Raw genomic sequence first — 11605 nt, 5'->3', positions numbered from 1 at the left:
ATAATAATAATAATAATAATAATAATAATAATAATAATAATAATAATAATAATAATAATAATAATAATAATAATAATAATAATAATAATAATAATAATAATAATAATAATAAATATTAATAATAATAATAATAATAATAATAAATATTAATAATAATAATAATAATAATAATAAATATTAATAATAATAATAATAAAGAAAGAAAGAAACAATATTTACTATGTGTTTTAAATACATTATGTGTGGAAGAAAAGATGGGATGGTTATGGTTAGAACACCTATGACATGGGTCTGCTGAGCTAGATTAGAGCAGGCATCAGTTAACACAATGACTAATCTAACTTGTGCATTATTTGCCACATGTCTCAATCATTACTGATATTTCACTATACCTTTTACTTAATGTATGTGTGTGTGTGTGTATAATTTCATAGTGTTGTGTTTTGTAAACATACTTTCCATGTGTATTTTCTGTGATTATTTGGTAACAATAATTTCGTAGTGAATCTGGTAGACAGAGACTGTGTGAAAACCCATCTTATGCATGTGTGTGTTTTTGTGTTTGTCCTCTCTATCACTTGGCACACTGGCTTAGGTTTGTTTATGTCCTTATGAATAAGCAGTTCAGCAAAAGAGGCCATTAAAATAAGCACTGAGCTTTAAAAAATTAATTAATCCTTTAATGGTATTAATTTGTTCAAGTGAACCCTTGAAGGTGGTGCCCCAGCATAGTCACTTTCCAATGACTGAAACAAGTAAAAGATAAAAGACATTCATATAGCTAAATGAAATTTATATTCAGTATAATCTTATTAATGTTATATTTATTATTCAATAATAATTTTTTAAAATATTTTATTGATCCTTGGATGACAAGCTAACAGAATCGTTTGCACACCTGGCAAAATGCTTCGCAGCATTTTGCCCGTCTTTACATTGTGAGTTCAAAATTCTACCCCGGTTGACTTTGCCTTCCATCCTTTTGAGGTCAATAAAATAAATACCAGTTGAGCACTGGGGTTGATATGATTGACTTAACCCCTCCCCCCAAATTTCTGGCCTTGTTCCAAAAATTGAAACCAATTATTTTATTCTCTCTCTCTCTCTCTCTCTCTCTCTCTCTCTCTCTCTCTCTCTTTCTCTTTCTCTCTGAAAAAGGATAGTGTCGGAATTACCTTCAAAGGTCAAAACCTTTAAAACTGACTTCTTTCTTCACCCTTTCAAGGTCAATATAATGAGTATCAGTTATGCACTAGTGTCACAACATCTCTCCTTTGAAAATTGATGGCCTTTTGCCCGCCTAACAAACCAATATGTTAGTAGTTTTAATAGCTTATATATGTATGTGTGAATGCAAATACCAAACACTTCTAATTTTTCTATCCCTTGGCACCACCCTTTCCTGCCCATACATAACCCTTTAGTATTTAAACCAGTCATATCTTACCCAAATATTCTGTCTGTATTATATTCAAATCGGCAAGATCTAGCTTTCACACCTATCCTATGTCATTGTAAAACTAAATGGTCACCTCATCAAATTCTTGAAGCCATGAGATAATGCATGATTAATTCAAAACAATTTGAATAAATAAGTATTACATTTTACAGAGTTATCTGAATGCTGAAGAGTTAAACATCAGTTGTATAAGCCTTGCTAGGCCTGCAATGTCTATGAACATAGATGCACTTCTTTTGTTAATGGACTAGCTTGAAAGAACAGTGGACAAGGCCTCCATAAGCCTTCCAAGACAGGTGAGCTTGAGGCAGGTTACAAAATAATTAAGAGGAAGAAATCTAGATGCGTGAAATAAATGTGGGCACAATTTGATAGTTGAGTGGAGTAGATACCATCATAACAGTAGGGGTAAAAATAGGAGCACACCTGTAATAAATTGTTATTGATGTTAACAGTAACCTCTGTCCTCCCGTTACTTGTGAAATATCTTTATTGACTCATCCATCTAGTCTGTCAAAATGTTTACCAATATAGATGTTTAATCTAACTTCAGTTCTAAAGTCCAGGACCATGGATGTCCTAAAAGTCGTAAACAAAATTACCATGGTTAACCTCATCATTATCATTGCCATCATCCTCATAAGGTCTGAGAGACTTGGAGTCAGAAGTCTAGCACTTTCACTACACACACTCGTTCTCTCTCTCTCTCTCTCTCTCTCTCTCTCTCTTAGGGAAAAGAACCAAGGTTTATGAACTCATCGATGAAAATCCACTGTCACATATAGAAAAATTAATAAGTAAAAGCACAATAAATAAGTATAATATAATACAAAGTAAATATCATAAGATAATGATAATAAAATTACAAGTTTTTACCTGTAATTTTGGATTTTTATCCCTAATATTATTATTATTATTATTATTATATATATGTATATGATGATGATATGCAATGATGATATTCTTCAAAATGGAACTATTTTAATAATATAGCAATAATTACCAACAATATTATTCAGATACACTGAGAAGTTAAATTATTTATATTTTACATTTTGCTAAATCCTTCCAAAATCTTGATTGCTTTCTCAACTATGATGCACAGTCTTCCTCTCTTGATAGATAGATAGATAAACAATCTTTAAAGGCTTAAACAAGGATTGCTAGCATCTGGCTGACACCTTATACATACAGTCTTTATATTCTGATACAAGCGTATCTCTTCACTCCCACCTTGAAAGATCTAGTACAATGGTACTCAACCATTTTTAACTTACAGACCCCTTTCATTCCCATTTTACTTGGATGGACCTTTAGAAATCCCATTATATTTTTATAATTAAATATTATTAGGAATTGTATTAAAAAAAATATTTGGTGTGTTGTAGAAGTATAAGCAATTTATTCCTCGTGAATTTTAACAAAATAATCTTATATGGACCCTTGTTGAGAACCACTGATCTTGTAAAATCACAATAAATTCAAAACCAAAAAGCAAAACACTATTTAATCATGTGAATGTATTGCTGATAATTATTATGACAGGAGCCATAAAGAATAGCTTTTGGATTATTTTGCCAACATGTTTGAATTAATTTCATTACATACCGATGTTGTTAATGAAATATTTAATGCAGAAGACAAAACAGTGCTTAAGAATCCCATATTTAATTAAATCTAACTACCATTCAATAAAACGTTCACTATAGGCGTAGGAGTGGCTGTGTGGTAAGTAGCTTGCTTACGAACCACATGGTTCTGGGTTCAGTCCCACTGCGTGGCACCTTGGGCAAGTGTCTTCTACTATAGCCTCGGGCTGACCAAAGCCTTGTGAGTGGATTTGGTAGACGGAAACTGAAAGAAGCCCATCATATATATATATATATATATATATATATATATGTATGTATGTATGTATGTATGTATGTATGTATGTATGTGTGTGTGTACATTTGTGTGTCTGTGTTTGTCCCCCCCAACATCGCTTGACAACCAATGCTGGTGTGTTCACGTCCCCGTAACTTAGCGATTCGGCAAAAGAGACCGATAGAATAAGTACTAGGTTTACAAAGAATAAGTCCTGGAGTCGATTTCCCAAATAATTTCAGGTAAAATAAAATGTGCGCTTTATCCCCTTCATAGAAGAAATTTGGGGAATAATATGATATTTTTTGAACAAAAAGAAAGCCTACTCTCACATGTCATGCAAATCTCCAAATTTAAAAATCCATCCCATTCCCAATCCTTAATAAACAGAAACAACAGATTAATATTGAATGTACATAGAGGTGTTTGTAGACCATCCTAGGGCCATGAGTTGTAGTACCTTAATGCAAGGTATATCTACATATTATAAAGAATCAGTAAGTTGTTCATAAAAACATGTGACTTAACCCTTGTCTTTCTAAAAATAAACAATCACTTCATCAAAATCTTGAAGCTACAAGACAATCATGGTTAATTCAAAGCAATGTGAATGAGTAAGCATTAAATTTGACAAAATAATCTGAATGCTAATGGGTCAATAGTTACAATATTGTTCTTGAATAGGCTATGGGCTCAATTCTTGGACTAAGCACTGTATTGTGTCCTTGCAGGGTTAGTCTTAAGCCAATAAAACAACTTTGTTTAAATTGAGCCCTGCACACATGCTCAAGCAGAGGACAGACACTATGACGAATGTTTAGTATATCATTGTGGCTAATGGAGTCTCAATCCTTCAATGCTTTTTGGCTACGACTGGCACATGACATGAAGCATAAAATATCAATCTTCAGCTTTTGTAAAATAGAGAGCCCCACCTACAATTATCTACTTAGACCCCACACTTCCTAACACTGGCCCTGGTCCTTGAACAAGGTGCTTCACACCATTTCAATCAATTCAGCTTAATATGAGTACCAGTGGCAACTGGTGGGGGTTAACTCTGCAATGGACTGAGATCCCCTTCAAAGAGGAGTCTTGTACTTGCACTTACTTAAATACCTACGAAACCAAGTTAAGCTCTGTCCTGATGAGTCTAAGTTTATAACGGACATATTCAAGTTTCAGTTCAGTTATTGTAGCTATGTGGTTAAGGGAGTTGCTTCCCAACCACATGGTTTCAGGTTCAGTCCCACTGTGTGACACCTTGGATAAGTATCTTATGCTATAACTTCAATCCAATCAAAGCCTTGTGAATGGATTTGATTGAGAGAAACTGAAAGAAACCCATTGTATGTGTGCATTTCTGTAAAATCACGTGTTGTAAATGGGTGTCATCATCATCATACAAACACTGTTTTAATCTGGTTTGTGAGTGACTCTGCTATTGAATGAAATTAAATTATCTTGTCATCATTTCAATGTGGTTTTGGAGGTTTTTCATTTATGAAGGAATGCACAGACTCTGTAGAAGGTGACAGAACCCACTCTAGCAGTTGTTGAAACAGGAAAGAAATTTAAGGTCAAATGTAAGGTGATCATTTATAAATGCATCTGTCACTTGAGAGTTGTTGCATTAGGTAGCAATTGGCAGCATCTGAGAAGCTGGCTTTATTATTTTTTTGTTAAGGATGGAACACACGGGTTAATGTGGGTGTGTGGGTGTGCCTGTTTGTCTGCCTACCTGCCTGTTTGTCTGCCTGTCTGCCTGTCTGTCTGTCTCTTTCACTATTTCTGTGTTATAACCTAGAGATGTAGGGAGCATCAGAAAAGATTGAAGAAAATAGAGGAAATAGAAGTCAACAGAGTAGCAGTGGGACTCAGTTGAATGATTAACTTTTGGAAGTTGTTCCCCACACCCCACCCCACCAGTCATTAAGCTGATATTGTCTTTTCTCGATTGTCATCATCATCACCATCATTTTTATATCTCCTTTTTCCATGCTGGCATGGGTTAGATGAGTCTTACTGAAGCAGTATTCATCAGTTAGATGCCCATCTTTATGTCTATGAAATAAAGCATTTATATTCTACTAGTTTTCATTTATCAAAACCATCAAGCTACAAGATATATTGTTTACAGAAGATATGATCATGATATCGCTGTCAGTCACATAAGCCGTACCACACAAAGAGATGCAGAAATAGGCATTCACATACATGCATATATCAGAGCTTTGTGCAGTTTTCATCTACCACGTTTAGTCACAAGGCAATGGTCAGCCCAGTGGTATAGTAGAAGACGCTTGCTCAGTGTGGGATGGAACCTAAAGCCACATGGTCATACTGCTTCTTTACCATACATACATTCCTCAGCTTAAAAATTTCTAATTAGATTTCTGATACTCACTGCTTTAAATATCTTATGCGGATATACTGAAAATACCTCATGGAGTGACAACCATCCCCTGTGTAGTTAGGGGCTGCCTTTTGGCAAGGCAAAGCATCTGTTCAGCCACTCTGCCAGGGATATGGTGAAATCATGGGACTGCAGCATGGTGAATTAGGAAGAGGCAACTGAAGAGCTCAACCAAGCTTACAGTGCTTCTTACATTGGTGCTGAATAAAGGAATCCTTGAAGATCAAGATCACCATCAAGAGAATAGCTTCAATGCTTCCATTGGGTTGGCATCCATGGTTTTGTAATTTTGAAAGATTCGTTATGACACAAGCTCACAATTCAAATTCATGGAATTGGATGGCAAGAGAGTCATGAGAATCTGCGAAAGCAGCAAAACAAAAAATATTAATTTCACTGCTTATACAAAAATTTGTGCTGATGGCAGGATATGTGAGAAAATTCACCAAAATTGGAAGGGATCCTTTTTTATAAATGCTTGTAGTTGAGAAATGACAGTTCACCAGTTGTGTTGGTTGTGTTGCAGTTGTAAGTGCTTAAAAATTTTGTTTCAAAGCCTAGCTTTTGTGAACTACATTTATAAAGTTTCCCAGTTAATCACTATACATAATTCGCTCTCTGTCTCCCTGTTACCCTTTCCCTTTCATTATAGTGGCACAATTTCTGCTAAACATTTGAGGTTTGGTAATGCATAGATCAGAGAGGGACAATGATGAAGCATTTGTCACTGTCATTCATCTCACTGTCCCAGACAGGTCAAGGTGAGGAACATTTTTCTGTCACACATAAAATTGGCAAAAATTCAAATAATTAGTTATGAGTAGTCAGTAAATCAGTTAATGACGTAGTTGTGATGAAAAATTTGCTAGGAAAAAAAAACTTGCCAAAATAGCTGTGTTCCTCACCATTTATCTGAATGACACATCTGCAGCTTTAGGCAAAGAATATTCTGATCTTGTTCATTCTCTATACTCTACTAATGATATTAATACCGTGCTCATGTTGTTTAGCCCCAGGTTAATCCCAGTCAAGCATTCCAAATCACCCAGTTTTATTTTCTAGGAGCGCATTATCCAATGTGCTTTGTTTTCGTTTCGTTTTTGTTTTTCATTTTATTTTTACTATTTTCCCCCACCTCAAATTCCCTGCTGTAGAAACTTTGACAGTGTACCAGTCTAATAATAATAAAAAGCTCAACCATTTCCCTGTCTTACCTAAAGATGATTCTGAGTATAAAGTGGCAAGATAGAATTCCCGAGACAGAGTTCTCTGACATAACAATGTTCCTAGTTTGTTTGCCACACTCTAGGAAATCTGGTGTTTGCCATACTCTAGGAAATTTGGCTGCATTGAACTGGACATGTTAATAATCTTTTTCTTTGAATTTACAAATGGAGTGTGAGGTGTTGGTGCACCTCCAAGGCCAGATTAATACCCATAGAGGCCCTAAGCACTTAAAAGATTTTGGTTTCTCCATATTTACATATATTCAAGATATGAACAATAATAGCCCATAAAATAAACTTTTATTTCTCAAAATGAAACAAAACTAACAGTAAGATAGAAAAATGTTTTATTTTGACATCATGTACACTTCAAAGTTATATTTCCAATCATATAAACCACTTCAAATATTATTTTAACAAGTTTAAAGTGATTTCTTTTGTGCTATAGACCATTTACCATTTCTGTGGTGTCCCCTTCCCTTAATGTCCTAAGCATGTGCTTATTTTACTCAATGGTCAATCCAATGCTGTACACTTCATAAGAGATTCAAAGATGCACTGAAAACAACCTTAAAGGGCTGCAAGATTAATCCATGTTCTAAAGACAAAAATTTGCTTGAGACAGATCTGCTTGGAAAGAAGCTTGCACTTGTGGCTGCAAGGTATTTTAATCATTATGGATTTATATTACAGAGGCCAAAAGGAAAATTCAGCAAATCTACCTTAGCAATCCTGGTGTAAATGAACATCTGTATATGGTTTCTAGCAAATATATCTTTGCCAAAAGGGAAGTCTTAGTCACAGCAGAACCCATAAATGAGCTATTTCACCTTTGTACTTTTCAAACAGCGACTAGGTTATCTTCGGGTTTGACTTAGAAGCTATCATAGCAAACACACACACACACACACACATATATATATATGTATGTACACATGCATTTATATGTGTGTGTGTGTGTACAATCAGCAACTGGATACAAACTGCCAACTGCTCAATTGTTTGACATCTACCTTTATCAACTTATCTCTCCACAATCTCTTAACTCCAGGCTTATTAATGTCCACATAGGAATTAAAGAATGGATATAGTTGGAATGGTTTGATGTTACTTTCTTTTTGTTTATAAAAGAGTTGTGGACTGAACCCCTAGCCCTTTAGCATTCAGATTTATTCTGTTGAATGTGAAGCTTATTTATTAAGCATTGTTTTTTGAATTAATCGAGTATCATCTCGTAGCACTGAGATTTCGATATAATGTTACTGATTATTTTTAAAATGACATTGTGAAGACCAGAACATAAAAAAGGGTAGAATATTTGGACCAGTATTCAGGTTACTTTGTCAAATGTAAAGCCTATTTATTCACATTATTTTGAATTAATTATGTATAATCTCCTTGATTTGAAAGTACATGGCTCAGTGGTTAGAGCGTCGGGTTCACAATTCAATTCTGGACCGGGCTGTGTTTTGTGTTCTTGAGCAATTCACTTTATTTCATGTTGCTCCAGTTTACTCTGCTGTAGAAATGAGTTGCAACATCACTGGTGCCAAGCTGTATCAGCCTTTGCCGTTCCCTTGGATAACATCAGTGGCCTAGAGAGAGGAGGCTGGTATGCATGGGCAACTGCCGGTCTTCCATAAACAAATCTGCCTAGACTTGTGCCTTGGAGGGTAACTTTCTGGGTGCAATCCCATGGACATCGTGACCAAAGAGGGTCTTTTTTATCTCATAGATTTGAAATTTCAGTAATGTGATTATTCAATTTTAGAACGACATTATAGGTGTAGGTGTGGGAGGCAAGGTTTAGTGAGTTTGCATGTAAAATGAGTTGAATATTTTGGGTTGGATATGGCCAGTTTAAATACAAAAGGGTTAAAGCAAATGAAGTACTTATGAATTATACAGTGACCTCTGAACTGAACTGTATTGCACATGAGTTTCTGGTCATGGTTCCTATTCATAGCAGAAAATTGAGCGAAATCTTTTTATCTTCTTTCTTGTTTCAATCATTAGATTGCAGCCATGCTGGGGCACCACCTTGAAGAAGTTTTTTAGTTGGATAAATCGACCCCAGTACATTTTTTTTAAGCCCAGTACTTACTTTATCAATCTATTTTGCTGAATTGCTAATTTATAGGGACATAAACACACCAACACCAGTTTCAAACAGTGGTGGAAGACAAACACACACACACACACACACACACACACACACTTATATATGTGACAAGTTTCTTTCAATTTCTGTCTTCCAAATCCACTCACAAGGCTTTGGTCAGCCCAAGTCTCTAGTGGAAAACACTTGCCCAAGTTGTCATCCAGAACTATGTGGGGGGAAAGCGAGCTTTTTACCACACAACCATGCCTGGTTTTTCTACCAAATACAAAAAGGGATACAATAGTTAATCGGTCAGTATAACTGTTTAATGTGATTTGAATCAACTTCAAATACTTTTCTATCTCTTAGTTGACACCCTCACTTGTACACAGCAATAACATTTGCTATATTGACTGGTTGCTTTAGCTAAGCCTGTTCCAAGGTTAACTCAACTTAGAGCAGTGTTCTTAGTACCAAAATGAATATTTTCTGTTTTGTTATTATCTTGCAGGCTGGTAGAACTGTTAATGAGTCAGACAAAGTCCTTAGCAGCATTTCTTCTAGCTCTTTACATTCCAGGTTCAAATTCTGCCTAGGTCAATTTTTGCTTTTCATCTTTTCAGGGTTGATAAAATAAATACCAGTTGAGCAACAATGGTGTCAATGTAAACAACTTACTTCTTCTCTTAATATTGCTAGCCTTGTGCCAAAAATTTGGAACTACTATACTACTTTTGAGATCAGTGATTTGGTTGAACAAGTAGCATGCTGCACTGAATATTAATGACATGTAGGAACATCATATTTCGTTATGCAACCATTATATACCATAAAGTATATTAAATGTTTTTATAACTTAATACTGTGTTCTGTTGTGTTAGCAGTGCTTACTACATCACTTGTTGAGGTTATCTCTACAGATTTTCTCTGGAAATCATAGACAGCACTGATTTTGTTGTTGTTTACATCAGGCATCTCAGATACAAAACATCATAAAAATATCAGTGCTAGCTATAATTTCTATAGAAAATCTGTGAAGATAACTTAACAAGAGCTGGACTGAATGTTTTGTAGTATTCAATTCCGACTTTGTTTATTCTGATTTCAAATGCCACCAGGTTCGACTTGTTTTTGTTATTATTTATTTCCATCCTTTTGTAGTTGATAAAATAGGCAGCATCATGTACTAAGGACAATTAAGTCAACTGTATTCTCTATTCTAAAATATATAGCCTTGTGTCAATGAAAAAAACCCATTAATATTAGTTTCAGTTTTTGGCACAAGGCCTCTAATTTTGGGTAAGTGGCTAAAATCAGTTGCATCATCCCCAGTACTCAAGTAGTACTTATTTCATTGACCACAAAAGGATGAAAGGCAAAGCTGACTTTGAACTCAGAAGACGCAGATAGAGGAAATACTGCTGAACATTTTACCTAACATGCTAATGATTCTGCCAGCTCCACCTGCCTTAAAAGAAACCATTAGTATTATCGTCTCTGTCTTCTGTCTACGTCTTTTAATGGAAATAGTATAGTGTACGTAAACATCATGATAATCATCATTTAAAGTCCACTTTTCCTTGCTCATGGGTCAGATGGAATTTGTTAAGGCAGATTTTCCAAAGTTGGATGCTTTTCATGACTCCAACCCTCACCTGTTTCACAACCTCAAAGAAGATTGGAAATGAAGGACGTCACTTACATGATGGTGACACTTGCTTACAACTGTCACATGATGTCAAGTCAAAGAAACAGTAACACACACACACACACACACACACACACACACACATATATATATAGCACACATATATATGATGGGTTTCTTTTCAGTTTGCATCAACCAAGTTCACTCACAAAGCTTTGGTAGGCCCAGGGTTATGGTAGAAAACACTTGCCTCAGGTGCTATACAGTGGGACTGAACCCAATACCATGTGGTTGAGAAGGAAACTTCTCACACCACACAGCCACTTCTGCACCTACACATGTTAAATAAATGATATAATGGTTAAGTAGTAGAGTGGTTGATGTTGCTCAAGAATTAGTTAAATCAAAACACTACAAACTTTAGAATTATCTCTAGACAAGAACAAAGAAACAAGTTATTCTTACATCTGATTTTAAATGTTTTTGGTTTTGTGTTAAGCAATGTAATCTTGTTGCTAAGACTAAAGCTGTATTTTGTGTTAAATTCCATTTGAGATCTTTGGTGTTTCTGTTTTCTGAGCATAGTAAAATAAATAGCTACTAGCAGCTATACTAGGGTTTTAAGATCATTGACGAAAAAATCCTGTGTTTACTATTTTCGAAAGCTTGAAATAATAGACAAAGTAGAAAATTAAATTTTATCAATTATCTTTGCTGCTAAGAAAAACACTACCTAAATTACCTTAAATTATATAAAACACAAGATCCTCTCAATTTTGCTAACACTCTTGGACAGTATTTTCATATTTCAGAGTCCTCTCTCTCTCTCTCTCTCTCTCTCTCTCTCTCTCTCTCTCTCTCTCTCTCTCTCTCTCTCTCTCTCTCTCTC

General features: G+C 35.1%; 1 protein-coding gene across 6 annotated transcripts in view; it reads left to right on the top strand.

The window, feature by feature from the left end:
• The window catches only part of LOC106868156 (protein neuralized), a 518993-nt gene that overhangs the window by 471618 nt on the left and 35770 nt on the right, over nt 1-11605 (top strand). The window lies entirely within an intron of this gene.

This window comes from Octopus bimaculoides, chromosome 14, assembly GCF_001194135.2.
Source record: "Octopus bimaculoides isolate UCB-OBI-ISO-001 chromosome 14, ASM119413v2, whole genome shotgun sequence".
Taxonomy (NCBI): domain Eukaryota; kingdom Metazoa; phylum Mollusca; class Cephalopoda; order Octopoda; family Octopodidae; genus Octopus; species Octopus bimaculoides.
Note: the sequence above shows the minus strand (reverse complement) of the source record. Positions and strands in the feature narration are given on the sequence as shown.